The 13,796-nt window shown below is 41.6% G+C and overlaps 1 non-coding gene across 1 annotated transcript; it reads right to left on the reverse strand.

Annotated features, from left to right (window-relative positions):
- Positions 1-12,632: 12,632 nt before the first annotated feature.
- Positions 12,633-12,694, reverse strand: LOC115062491. Its single transcript, XR_003842442.1, has one exon. It is a non-coding gene; the product is annotated as a U7 small nuclear RNA (small nuclear RNA).
- Between the last annotated feature and the right edge of the window lie 1,102 nt (positions 12,695-13,796).

A 13,796-nucleotide genomic window follows, 5' to 3' on the forward strand; every position in this document is an offset into this window, starting at 1 on the left:
TCTCTCTCTCTCTCTCTCTCTCTCTCTCTCTCTCTCTCTCCATTCTCTCCCTTCCCATGGCAACTTCCCTGAAGCCAGTGAACTCCCTCCCCCACCTTCCAAGAGCAGCTTCTCAGTAAACCTGCATTTGATATTATCTAATCCAGCCTGAATTGGCTCACTTCACAGTCAGAGAAATAACGTATCAAAGCCCTGTTCTCAATAGCCAAGGTACAGAATCAGCCTACCTATCAAGAGGAACATATAAAGGCAAAGTGCATATACACAATGGGGTTTTAGCCTGTCATAAAGAAGAATGAAATTGTATCGTCTGTAGGAAAGTGGAGACAGCACTATTAAGCAAAATAAATCAGATGCGGAAAGAAAAGCATTTTATGCCTTCTCTCAACCATGGGTGTAAGTTTTATGTAGATACATAAATTGAAACTCTGGCTGAGCCTAAATTCTGTCTGTCTCCGTGAACTTGAATACAATTAGCTTAATCCTTCTGAAGCGGTGGGGCTTTGCTTGGGGGGGTTGCACTTTAGCTGTTAATTGTGTTTTTAAGTACTTAGCCACCACACATGAAAGAAACTAGAAAACAATGCATTTTCTAGCCTCGGTCATAGCCTGTGTGTCCTGTCACCTGCATTGCACCCTTCTCATTACCTCACTTACCTTCCTAAGGCTCCCTTCAAAGTGCTGTACAGTGCCCACACTTATAGCTGTTTGCAGATGTGCATGGGCACATCGTAGGCCACAATCCAAAGACGAGTGAGAACACGAAGATTTGCTTTTCTTTCTGACTTAGTCTTGCAAATTCTAAGCCCATCAATGTAGCCCAATTTTAAAGACTTACATATCTATATAAGGAAAACACTTAAAATCCTCAAGTAGGGGGCAGACAGTGTAAGGGTCCATGATTCACTGAAGAATAATGAGCCAGTGGAAGTCCAGCATGCTGGGGTCTCCCACTACCAAGATAGAGAGACAATTAAGTGAGCTTACAGGCCTGATTTAAAGCAAATTAGGGAATTCTGAGGTAGCTGAAACCGCCTTATCTTGTTCTATCTCTGAGGGACATTCCAAAACCATCACAGGGCAGGGAGGCTGGAAACTGCTGTTGAAGAAGTCAGGGGTAGGTGGCCTCATCTTGTTCTATCTCTTAAGGACATTTCAGAGCTATTACTGGGGTGTGAAGGCTGGAAACTGCTGCTGACCCATTGTCCTCACTTCATGCCAGGGTTTCTCTGTATAGCCCTGGCTATCCTGGAACTAACTCACTTTGTAGACCAGGCTGGCCTCGAACTCAGAAATCCGCCTGTCTCTGCCTCCCAAGTGCTAGGATTAAAGGCATGTGCCACCACCGCCCGGCTGACAGTACACAATCTTCATGCCAGGTTTCAGGGCAGTTACTGACTGGCTGCCTGAAGCCTGGGTTTTTAGGTCTGATCTCCCGAACTGCCAATCTGCATCCTGTCCAGGAGTCAGCCTGTGAGGGTTAGCACATGGCTGAAAGACAAGGGCTAAGAGGTGCTCACTGCAGGAAAACAGGAACTTTAGTCTTTTAGGTAAGAACTTAAAAACAGGGAGCTAGGTATTTAGAAACCAATAGGGAAGCTGGCAAAGGTTGGGGGTACAAGCAGATTGAGCAGATTGGGCGTGGGGGCTCGCCAGGATTCAGACTTCCCTGCAGAGAATTCCAAATTCACCACTGCCCTCTAGGTCAGGAATAGCAGCTCTATGAAGGCAGATGTCTCAGGAAGACAACAGCACCCTGCAGAGTCCTTGTTAAATCCAGATCCTCCAAGGCTGAGCCTCTGCTGCCCAATTCACTGAGGACAATGGCTTTTGTTGCCTTCCAAATCTTGCTACAGGGGTTAGGCCTAGACAAGCATGCTACCACAAAGAGATTCTGCAAAAACATAGCTTCAGGTGGAAGAAGGAAGGAGAAGGTGGAAGCCAGTAATGCATGTTTGTAACTGTTAATCCTGAGACTCATGTAGGAAAAACCAGTTCCACAATTTTGAGCCAAATTTGAAGTAAGCATTAATTAAATACTGACCACAAAATGGGCTCTGGTTAGGCTCACCCCTGGATTCCCAGTGTGTGGCTCTAAGTCACACTTTAAAGGGGCTTAAAAAGGCAAAACCCATAACTAACTGCATTTCTCATGCAGTCCAGTCAGGGGTAAACATACATCCTGATGTATTTCCTGCTTACATGTGATCAAGCACATCTGGTATAGTTGATTCTCTAGGGGAATGATCATGTGGCTTATTTCCCCGAGAACTACAATTCCCGGCATTCCAGGAAGTTACCTCGCCCTTAGGCATGTGGTGCTTAAAGGGTTAACTTTGGCTCTTTATCCCAAAACTAGAGAGGCAGGGACCTGAGGATTCCTGGTACTCCTTGAGCAGCCAACTAAAGCTATTTGGCAAGCTCCAGACCAGTAAGAAACCCTGTCTCAAAATTTAAAAGGTGCCTGACACCCAGAAGCATGACATCCAAGAGTCTACTGGCCTCTCTACACACGCATGCACACACATGCACACGTGCACTGTAAGACCCCCGAAATAGAGGGAGACCCTCTTCCAAGTCCTGGGATGAGATGATGTCTTGATGCAAAACCGCACGAGGTTTATTCAATGAACTAGCAGAGGCAAGACTCCTAACTCACACAAGAACTGAAGAGTTCGACCCCCCCCTTGTCTTAACAGTAGGGGGTTTTTAAAGGCAAAACCACAGGAGGGGGGAAGGGGGTAGAAGTGAATCACAACTTTTTTTCCAGCCGAGCTGTCCTTGGTAAGATCACAAGAAATGGGGAGTTGTGTAAATATCATTAGAGCGGGGATGAGTTACAGCTCCGTCTTCTGGCGGAGTTATCTTTGGTGAACATTCCACAGGGGATAGGAAAGTCACACCTGGCTTCATTTATTGGTAAAGAGGTCACAAGCTATCTTTTGGTACACATTCCTGGTCCCAAACATGAGGAGATGGGCGCCTGGCTGGGGCAACTGACAATAATTGCCTAGCTAGCTGTCAGGTGAGGAAAAGAAGGCTTCCTGCTGGTTTTAGGGAACAAAGAGCTCTAACTGCACTTCTAGTGATCTGGGGAAAAGGCTTGGGAGTGTGTTAAAGCTGGAATTCCACAGCATTTTTTAAGCGCACTTGCATAAGAATGCATATCCACAGAGAGAGAAAAAGAATCGCACATGAGTTTTTTTTTTTTAAAGATGTGGCTTGAGTGGGGCTGATTGCAGAACACTCGCTTAGCATGAGCAAGGTCCTGGATTCCATCCCCAGCCTCATGGAAATAGAAGGAAGATAATTTTGTCTTTTTGATATGCTTGTGTCTGCCACTCTACGGAAGCTTACTCAATTACTTTGCAACTCCTTGGCAGTTCATGTGAAGGTCCAGAAGAAATTTGGCGACAGATTTTCCTAGCTAGTGAAGCAGATGCTTTCCTCTTGAAGCATTTAAAATGGAGTAGTGCAACAGGAAGGATAAGTTTTCACCAGCTCTGTTACCTTCACAACCCTTGGTGTCCCTAGGTTTACAAGTTGCTTGGGAAATGTTCTGTAAGGCAAACTTTGTTTCATGATCCAGCTAGAGAAGCATGGTCTTCATTAAATAGTAACATATATCTATCTACACCAGATCTCACAGGCATCTCTATTTTCTGTGTGCTTGCATTCAGGTTAAAGTATAGGATATACAGTCGGGCGTGGTGGCGCATGCCTTTAATCCCAGCACTTGGGAGGCAGAGTCAGGCGGATTTCTGAGTTCGAGGCCAGCCTGGTCTACAGAGTGAGTTCCAGGACAGCCAGGGCTACACAGAGAAACCCTGTCTCGAAAAACCAAAAAAAAAAAAAAAAAAAGGATGTAAACCCACATCCCTTATAATATCTCTTTTCTCCCAGCACCCAAGAGAATACATGGAAGTCACAAGACTGAGTTCCTTAATTATATTTGTTTGTTTGTTTGTTTGTTTGTTTTTCTTTTTAAGACATGGTCTCTCACTCACCTGAAAATTGCCTAGTAAGCTAAGCTTGCAGACCAATGAGACCTATGATCTGTCTGTCTGGGCTGCCCTGGTGTTAGGGTTAGAAGTGCACACCACCTTCTCTGGCTTTTTCAACCTGGGTGTTAGGAGTCAGGTCAGACCCCAGTGCTCAAAAGGCGCTTTACCACCTGGTCCATTTCCATGGGACTGATTTTTCTCAACTTATAAACAATAGAGCTTGTTTAAAAAAAATTTTTTTTTCAAGATGTTATTTATTGTAAGTAAGTACACTGTCGATATCTTCAGATGCACCAGAAGAGGGCGTCAGATCGCATGAGGGATGGTTGTGAGCCACCATGTGGTCGCTGGGATTTGAACTCGGGTCCTTCGGAAGAGCAGTCAGTGTTCTTACCCACTAAGCCATCTCCCTAGCCCGCTTGTTATACAGAGCTGTAATAAGGCATAAAGCAACAGACATGTATGTACAATGCTGAAGATTACACTTGAGTATTCAAATTTGAAAAAAAAATCTGAAAGTTTTAATAACTAGTTAAAAAAAGTTTTTAATCCTCTCACAATCTCCAGAATATTCAAAGTTTCTACACTATGAGGGTATAACCAGACATCAATCTAGATAGATAGATGATAGATTAGATAGATAGATAGATAGATAGATAGATAGATAGATAGATAGATAGATGATAGATAGATAGATAGATAGATAGATAGATAGATAGATGCATACATACATACATACATACATACATACATACATACATTTCATTCCTTTCGATTATTTCCTTTTTGAGTCCTAATGTCACTATATAGCTCCAGCTGAGATTGAATTGAAAATGTATTCCAGGATTGCCTCAAACTCAAAGTCCTCCTGCCTTAGCTCTCCCAGTTCTGAGATTTTAAGTGCACATCATTGTGCCTAGGTAGAAGTTTTTAACCTAGAATCTATAAACCTCCCCTGATAGACCACATATACAAATACTTCAGAATCTAGACAGCATCTTTGCACAGTAGCTTCTTTGGTCCAGAGTCACTTGAAGAATCCTAGTATCCCCACCTTGTTGTGTTTAGTCTTCAACACCATTCACACAACAGGTTGATTATATTCATCTGAAGCTCCCAATGCAAATTGTCTATCTTGGTGGAGCAAAGGGAACGGAACTGAGGTACTGCTCTTAGATTTGAACTTGTGCTATTGACTCTGGCTTCAGCCTTCAGTGCTGCAATCTTGGGATTGTGGTTCTGGTCATCAGGAAGGAAGGAAGGAAGGAAGGAAGGAAGGAAGGAAGGAAGGAAGGAAGGAAGGAAGGAAGGAAGGAAGGAAGGAAGGAAAGAAAGAAAGAAAGGCAAGTCCCTGACCAAGCCTGTCTGTCAGCTCTCAAAGTGCACTTGTACCACTTCAAAATGTTTATCACTTGCAGTAAATTGCAATATCAGATGGATTCACTTTCCCCCCAATTCTGTAACAGCTTTTAGGTCTTTGCTGGGAAGCTATCAGTTAGTTTAGCTGTCAATAGTCCACCACCTAAACAGTTCTCCCAGGCCCCTGCTATCTCCATTGCAGCACAGAAAAAAGTAGTCTGGCCATCTGGCCCAGAAGATGAGAGACTTTTTCCTGTGTAAGAGGAATGTGGGGAAAATGACTCACCTTGTCTTACCCAATAGTAGACATTTCATTCTCTGGGTGTCTTCTGTTCACAGTTTAGGCTGAGCTCTAGCAGTGGGCAGTCAATAGAGTAGTGTTTCTCAGTGGTTATCATACCATAATCTAGTTCGAGTCTTGTTGATGTTCCCTTATCTTCTCTGAGACCTTGGGGGGTTCACTGTTAGGATTTGGGAGTCTCTGTCATAGAAAACTTAAACATTTAATGTTATATTTAACAGATTTCTGACAAGACTGAGAACCAGTATCTACTAAGCATATTTGAGTCAGACAATATGTGTTTGTTTTTAATTCTTTGGTCTAGAATATATTTAGAAAACAAAGAGAGTATATTGTAACTTAATGTCAGTAGCAAAAACAAGGCTAAACATATCTTTAAGACAGTGATCTTTAGCTGGGTGTGGTGGCTCATGCCTTTAATCCCAGCACTCATGAGGCAGAGGCAGGCAGATTTCTGAGTTCTAAGCCAGCCTGCTCTACAGAGTGAGTTCCAGGACAGCCAGGGCTATACAGAAAAACCCTGTCTCAAAAAAAAAAAAAAAAAAAAAAAAAAAAAAAAAAAAAAAACAAAACCAAAAAAGACAGTGATCTTTAACCTTTTTATTGTTGTAAATCTTTACAATAATATTGAAATTATTTACCAAGGCAGGATAGAAATCATACGAAAACCTTATCTTAACTCAAGTGTCTTTGGAGAATTTAAGTTAAGTTCTAAAGTGAGAGGACAATGATGTTGGAACTGCCCATAATAAAGATGGCAGTCAGTCAGACCACCTTTAGCTAAGATGGTGCCAAAGCAATGTTCCACCTGCGGTGGAAAGTCACATGTTATCCCTTAGACTGGAGTGGCAGAAGTGTAGCTATGTATCAGCAGAGACAAACAGACACGTTTTGTCTGGAGGACAGGCAGTCTCTCCTTTTCATCACAGGCATGCTCTGTCTCTGTGGACAGAGCAGCTCAGCCACTCCTTGCACCACTAAGGGATCCCTTTTGTCACACCTGGCTTAGAGCTGGTGCTGAGCAGAATGGAAGGAAATTAGAGATTAGAGATTAAAAAACAAAAACAAAAACAAAAAAAAAACAGCTGGCAGTGGTGGAGGTAGGGAGGGGCTGTGGGAGCTGGGGAGGGGAAGGGGAGAAACAGAGGCAGAGCAAGGTAAGTCCAAACCAAGATCTGGAGAATGCTTTATAAAAGTCAAGGGGGGAGGAGCCTTGAGTAGAGAGCAAAGGAATAATGTAGTTGGGAATGAAGGTGGGGAAAACCCTACATAGAAATCTTCGAATTTTTTTTGGATTGCTGGTTAGAGCTGTAAAAAAATTTTTTTCAAAGTTCTGTTAAGTGGCCATTTAGAGTTATTATCTAGTGGGTATTGGGGAGAAATTTAGCCTGTGAGTTGGAAGCCTTTAAGACAGAAGAGATGTCCCAGTAGAGAGCCTGTAAGTAGCAGTGAAGACATTCCCTTTGAGTGAGGATGGAGGCATCCTAGAAATCATATGAAAACCTAGTGTTTGGATGGAGAGTTCTAGTGATCTGATGGCTGGAAAGTCCATGTGGCAGTGGGAAATATGAACTCATGCAACCTGCGAGTTTGTAAACCCAAGTCATGGCACCAAATGTTGTGCTTTATTTAAAAAAACAAAACAACAACAACAACAAAAAACAAGCAAACGAACAAAAACAGCATATACTTTATAGAGCATAGTATGGTCTGGTGGGAGAGATGCTTAGGCAAGCCCATTCTGAGGCATCCCTTCCCCCTGAGGTACTATTTTATAGAATAGAATTTATTCAGGGGCATGGGAAGGGGAGTTGAGAATGGAGTAGAGGCAGAGAAAGAGGGGAGACAGAGAAGGACAGAGAAAGCCTCTGTGTGTGAACATCAGTTATGTAGTCTAGTAGTTGGGGAATTTGGAAAACTGAAAAATATGTTGTAAGAGAATATCTTAGTTAGGGTTATCATTACTGTGATGAAAACATCATGACCAGAGCAACCTGGGGAGAAAAGGGTTCATTTGACTTATTCTCCCACATCACTGTTCATCACAGAAGGAAGTCAGAACAGAAACTAACAGGGCAGGAGCCTGGAGGCAGGAGCTGATACCAAGGCCATCAGTGAGTGGTGCTTATTGGCTTGCTCAGCCTACTCTCTTATACCACCAAGGACTACCAGCCCAGGGATAACACCATGGCTTGGACACTCCACCATCAATCACTAATTAAGAAAAGGCTCTACATGCTTGCCTAGAGCCCAGCCTTCTCAACTGAGGTTCCCTCTCTTCTGACTCTAGCTTGTGTCAAATTGACATAGAAGTAGCCAGCACAGAAAGCTAAAGAATACTATCTCGAATGTCGTTTCTGTCTAATGATCTAGAGACATAAGGAACATTGGAGACAGAAAAGGAAACTTTAATCCAGTTGTTCTTGAAAGAGGGTATGAGATCTTCCAAAAGGACACAGGAGTAGATGAAATTACCCATAGGGCAATTTTCCAGGGGTGACTCTGGGCTTTTTCGATCAAGAATTGAGTTGTGTCTGGTTCAGGAAAAGGATGATGCTGTCCTTATGAACTCAAAGCCGATCACAATCTAGAAAAATGAATCCAAGCGTGTGACCTAATAGTATAGTGACAGTGGGGGTGATAATGGGAATCAGATTGGGTTGGAGTCATGGAGACAGAAGACATTTGAATCCCAATGATTTTTTTAAAATAGGCCTAATGTACAGGGTAATATATATGGGCAGGATGGTGAATCAGGAGAAGGCTTTGGTAGGTATCCATGATGCAGAAAGGCTTAGCGAGGCTGAGCTCCAGCATAAAGGAATTTTATCCCGGAAGTAGTAAGCAAGCCTTTATGCAGAGATCTAATATAATAAGGGGCACTCCAAGAAAACTTATGACCCAGAACAGGGTGTGCCTCAGAATGTCCTGATGAGTCACCACTTGATAAATTACCACTCGTCTGTTTGATTCGAGTGTCTTTCGGGGAATTTTGTCTTTTACCGACTGATTCAGAGAAGTGTTTTGACAGAGCGAAGCTTCTAGACTCTTTCAGAACAGAATCCTGTCATAGAATGTCAGCTCACAAACGAAGGGGAGCAAGAAATGGCTGTTTAAAGAACATTTATACCCATGGTAATTTGGCTTTGGGTCTGTAACATTTCCATACTCCACAATCATGGCAATGTTCATCAACCTTGGCTATTTAATCCAGGTGCAGCTTTTGTTAGAAACCCTCAGTCCATAGCAGCTCTGTTGGCCAAGCATCACATGTTATGTGGAAGCTGTTAGAAACTGACCTAATGACTGTTAGGAGACTGTTCCAGGAGATAGATGGTTGAGGGGAAGAATAAGACTAAGTAGCTGCGAGGAGAGAAGTCTGCCAGCGGGGGAAATTTAGGATAGGATAGGTGAGAAGGTCTTTAGAATCTATAACAGATGCTTATACTGCTAAAGAAGCCTGGTGTCGCAGGTAGCCATGTGTCCCTTCTCTTTGTGTAGAGAGCAGACCTCTTAAGTTTTAAGCTTAGCTACCAGAGATCCTCTTATAGTCCAGGTTGAGCCCATGTTTTTGCAAATCTGGAATGCCTTTTGAAGTATGGGGAATTGGAGTTACCTTTGGGCCTGACAGAGGCCAAATATTCTATGTCTTTTTTTTTTTTTTTTTTTTTTTTTTGCTATAAACTCATTCTTAGAATCTGATACAAGGGAAGCTGCCTGGGAAAGAAGGTAATCTTCTAGAGAGAGAGGGGTTGTAGTTGGTAACACCATTGAGGAAGAAATCCTGGGTAATATCAAATCTACTCTGCTCACCATTATGACTCAGGACTGACTTATTTTTACCTGGCCTTCTGTATTTGGCATACCACATACATAACAGCGTATTATATATAAAGTTAGAATAAGGAAGATCACTGTGTGACTGAAGAAGTAAAGGCATCTTAATCAACTGATACCGTGTTCACCCAAGTATGGACTTTTTGACCTTAGGAATGTTAACGATTCTTAATTAGAGTCAACTTATACCTAGGTAATCAAAGTTTTAAATTCTATAATACTTTTACAGAGTAATTTAATCTTTTAGTGGTGTTCTTGTTTGTCTATTCCCATGTTGGAGCAATCCTTGATCTTAGGGGAAAATCTTATTTCATTAAAAATTATTTTATTTCTTTTTAATTTTATTGAAAACTCATTTTATACCTATACGTTTATATTCTAATTAAATGGATCCCTCTATTTTTACAAAGTTCCTTGACATTTTTACACACACACACACATATACACACACACACATAATCATATTCACCCACTATTTGCCTCCTCCATCTCTTCCAAGATTTTTCTCCAACCTACCCTTTCCCAGCTTTATGTCACCTTTCCTTTCTTAATCACCCACTAAGTCCCAATTACTGCCGCACACGTGTTCATGGACATGGGGGGGGGGCATTCACTGTCTTATTTTTGCTTACAAGATCCTGAAAAACTTTTACTTTCAATAAAACGATTATATTTAAATGAAGGCCTGGGAAGCTGGGACTAAAATTGGGAAGCTTAAACATCATATTCCAAATAGCTAACACTCATAAACACAGGCAAAACAGGTTACACCTGAAGGTGCACACAGTTAAGTTAGTGTAAAAGAGAAAACATATTGAGATCATAATGAGGCACATTAGCATCACCAGCAACCCTCCAGATAGTTTTGTATGTCTTTAAGTGGGTGAACCAGGTTTTTATATTTTTTCGGGGCAGGAGGATGAGGCAGGATCAACAGACATCAGCCTAGTTGTCCTGGAACTTACCACATAGACTTCTATCTGTCTGCCTCTGCTGTGCAATTGCTAGTACTAGGATGTGTGTGCCACCATGCCCAGGACGCTCTTGTTTTTTTTTTAATGACCATTTTTTCCAGATTTTAAAATTGTATCATATCTTAGCTTGACAAAGGTAAGAACCCTGAAAAATCTGTTGTTAGCTGCTTAAAATTATCTTAGAAGACTAGACTGGTGGCTCATTGGCTTAGAGCACTTTCTTCTCCTGCAAAGGAACCAGGTTTGATTAGAACACCCACATGGTAGCTCACAACCATCTGTAACTCCAATTCCAGGGGCTCCAACACCTTGTTCTCAATTCATGGGCACCAGGCATGTACATGGAATATATAGTGTATATACATATACACATATATATGTATATATACATATATATTAAAATTTTAAATTATTTAAAAATGTATATAGACGTATACATGCATACATGCACACATCTTAAAATTAAGCATATACCAAGACTAGTACTCAATAACTTTAAAAGATGTTTAAATGAAGTAGCCACAGATTTAGTTATTCAGTTTTCCTTAGGATGTAAAATAAAAACAGTTACATGAAAACAATTATTATAAACACATCCTAGCCCACTAACATGTGGAAGGGCTTGTAAACATTTGTGAGCAGTGAAATAAGAAACTAAAAAAAAAAAAAACCAAAAACAAAAACAAAAACACCTAACACCATCACGTTTCATCACTGTTCCATTAATAAAAATAAGCTACAAGATTTCTATCTAAAGGGCACAGAGCTTGACCTAGACTTTGAGAGGGGCCCAGTGGGAACAAAATCTAGAAAGCAAAGTTTACTGTGGAGCTTAGGCCAGAGGAGTGAGGAAAGTTCTCACTCTCACAAAGAGGGAGGCAGGAACAAGAAGGGGTGGCTTTTAGTATGATGTTCTCAAGTGTGTAAGCAGGTGGCTGTCTACAGGGGGACAGCCTTAGCATTTCAGAGGGCTGTACTGTGGAGAGGTGTGACATCATGAAGCTGGAGGCATTTCTCTAAGTCATAGAAAAGCTAGCTGGGACTCTTCAAATCAACTGAGATCAGTTTTCGGGATGTTTGCTGGCAGCGTTGGGGAGCAGGGCTCACAAACTGTAATCAGCCATAAATCTGCTGTGAGGGTGAGTAGAACCTGCCACCCTGGAAAGCCCTGAAACCAGGGGCCTGTGAACTAATCAAGCAGAAAGTCTGGCTGGAAAAAATGACAGTTGCAAATGCTCCCAGCCATACACCTTGCCCTCTCCCTCTCACCACAAAAAAAGACTCCCACCATCAACATTGCTACCAACTGATAAATGCCAGGTCAGAGAAGATAGGAGACCTGAATGAGAGAGTGGCTTCCGGAAAGCAGCAAGTCAGCCCTTTCCCCTTAAATGGGGGCCAAACAGAATTTAGTTTTACCTTCCTTCCTCAGGTAGCCAAGGAAGTGAAAGAAGGAAGCTTGACTATAAGAAGATCATTATCTACCGCACAGAATGCAATCAACAGAAAAGGGGTAGATCCTTAGACAAAGTTAGCATCCATTAAGGATAGTAGAGACTCGTAAGAGTGGCTATCGAGAGAGAGAGAGAGAGAGAGAGAGAGAGAGAGAGAGAGAGAGAGAGAGAGGAGCAACCATCTTGATAACCTTAGAGTTCCCCACACCACAGTGACCAAACTCATATTCCAAGCATTCCAGGAATCTGTTGTTCTGAGCGAGGCTTAGACAGGCCACTGACTCAGAACTAGGGTTTGTGATCCGTGTTATGGAAGGAAGTATTCTGTTGAGCCTAGGGAGACTCACCAAAGGTCTACGGCTGGAGAGTAGAGTAGACTTATAAATATATTAAAAGAGGGATGCTAAGAACCACCCTCAGCGTGGAGAGGGGGATCCTGAGAAAGGGGTGTTTGGGATCGGCGGAAGAAATTACTCAAGGTCAGTGCTAGGTGCAAGCTGACAGCTCTGTAGTCTGCTCGAGATAGCTCCTTAGACAGCCCTGTAGATAGTGTTTGGGTCTGTGGTCTGCTCGAGATAATTCTCTGCTCAAGACAACTCTATTTGAGATAAGTCTTGAGTTTTCTAACCAAAGTCAGAAAACCTGTTAGAGGGAAAAAAAAAAAAAATTCTAAAAGAGCTGTAATAGCTCACTAGGATAGCTTTTGGGTTTTCCAACTGAAGTCAGAAAACTCGCCAGAAAAATTCTAAAAAAGCTATATTAGCTCTCCAAACAGCTCTCTCTAGGTAGCTCTCTCTTACAGACCAAAGCTGGGTCTTTTATTTAGTCATATATCCCGGTTGCCTTCTGCTTAAATCAAATCAGCAAATTATGCATTTTATGACCTTAATGATTCATAGAAAAGATAACAAATATATATATATGTGTGTGTGTGTGTGTGTGTGTGTGTGTGTGTGTGTGTGTGTGTATTAACATTGCAAATGAACTCAGAGATCTACCTGCCTTTGTAAGCACAAACAGTAAGCTTAACTAGGTGAGATCCTGCTCTGAAATCACCACTCCCACCATGCCTGTACCTAAACTCTCGCTCTGTCCCAGGCTGACCTTGAACTCAGAAGTTTGCCTGCCTTTATAAACACTCCTTCAGTTCTTCCACAACCTTTTGAATTTTTTTAAGTCTAGGCTGCCGCCAACAGCAGTCCCCACCGACATTTGCGGTGAGTCTTCTCTCATCAATTAAGCCAGCCAAGATAATTCTCTTGTATACACAACCTGGTCTATACAGTTCAGTTTGAGCTCCCTGCCAAGTGACTCTAAATTGTGGCAAGATGATAAGAGAAATCAAGTTTCATGTCCAACTGGATGTGAACATGTATATTGTTCATAGGATGGGTGCTAAGAGGCTCAGGTGTCTTGTTTTAAGTTGCTTTATAAGAACTAGATTATATTAATGTGACTAGAGTAATCATTTCACTACATCAAACACACCACATGTTTGTTTTAAATGCAATCAATAAATTAAAAATACAATCCAAGACCAACATGAAAGTAGGTGTTACATCTCAACTCATTAACAAACGACTCAGATGAAATTAAACACTTACAGTATCACCCTAAAGAACAAAATTCTTAGTAACAAATTTAACCAAGAGAGTGAGTAGTATTTATAATTGCAGTATAATATTCCCTTATTATAATATATTGGAGTGCCCTATTTAATATGATTATTTATATGTATATGTATATACACAAGAATGTTATTCATCCTTTTTTTTCTTTTTCCTTTCTCTCTGGCCCAAAGATTTATTTATTTATTATATGTAAGTACACTGTAGCTGTATTCAGACACCCCAGAAGAGGGCATCAG

This window comes from Mus pahari, chromosome 17 (genome assembly GCF_900095145.1).
Source record: "Mus pahari chromosome 17, PAHARI_EIJ_v1.1, whole genome shotgun sequence".
NCBI lineage: Eukaryota > Metazoa > Chordata > Mammalia > Rodentia > Muridae > Mus > Mus pahari.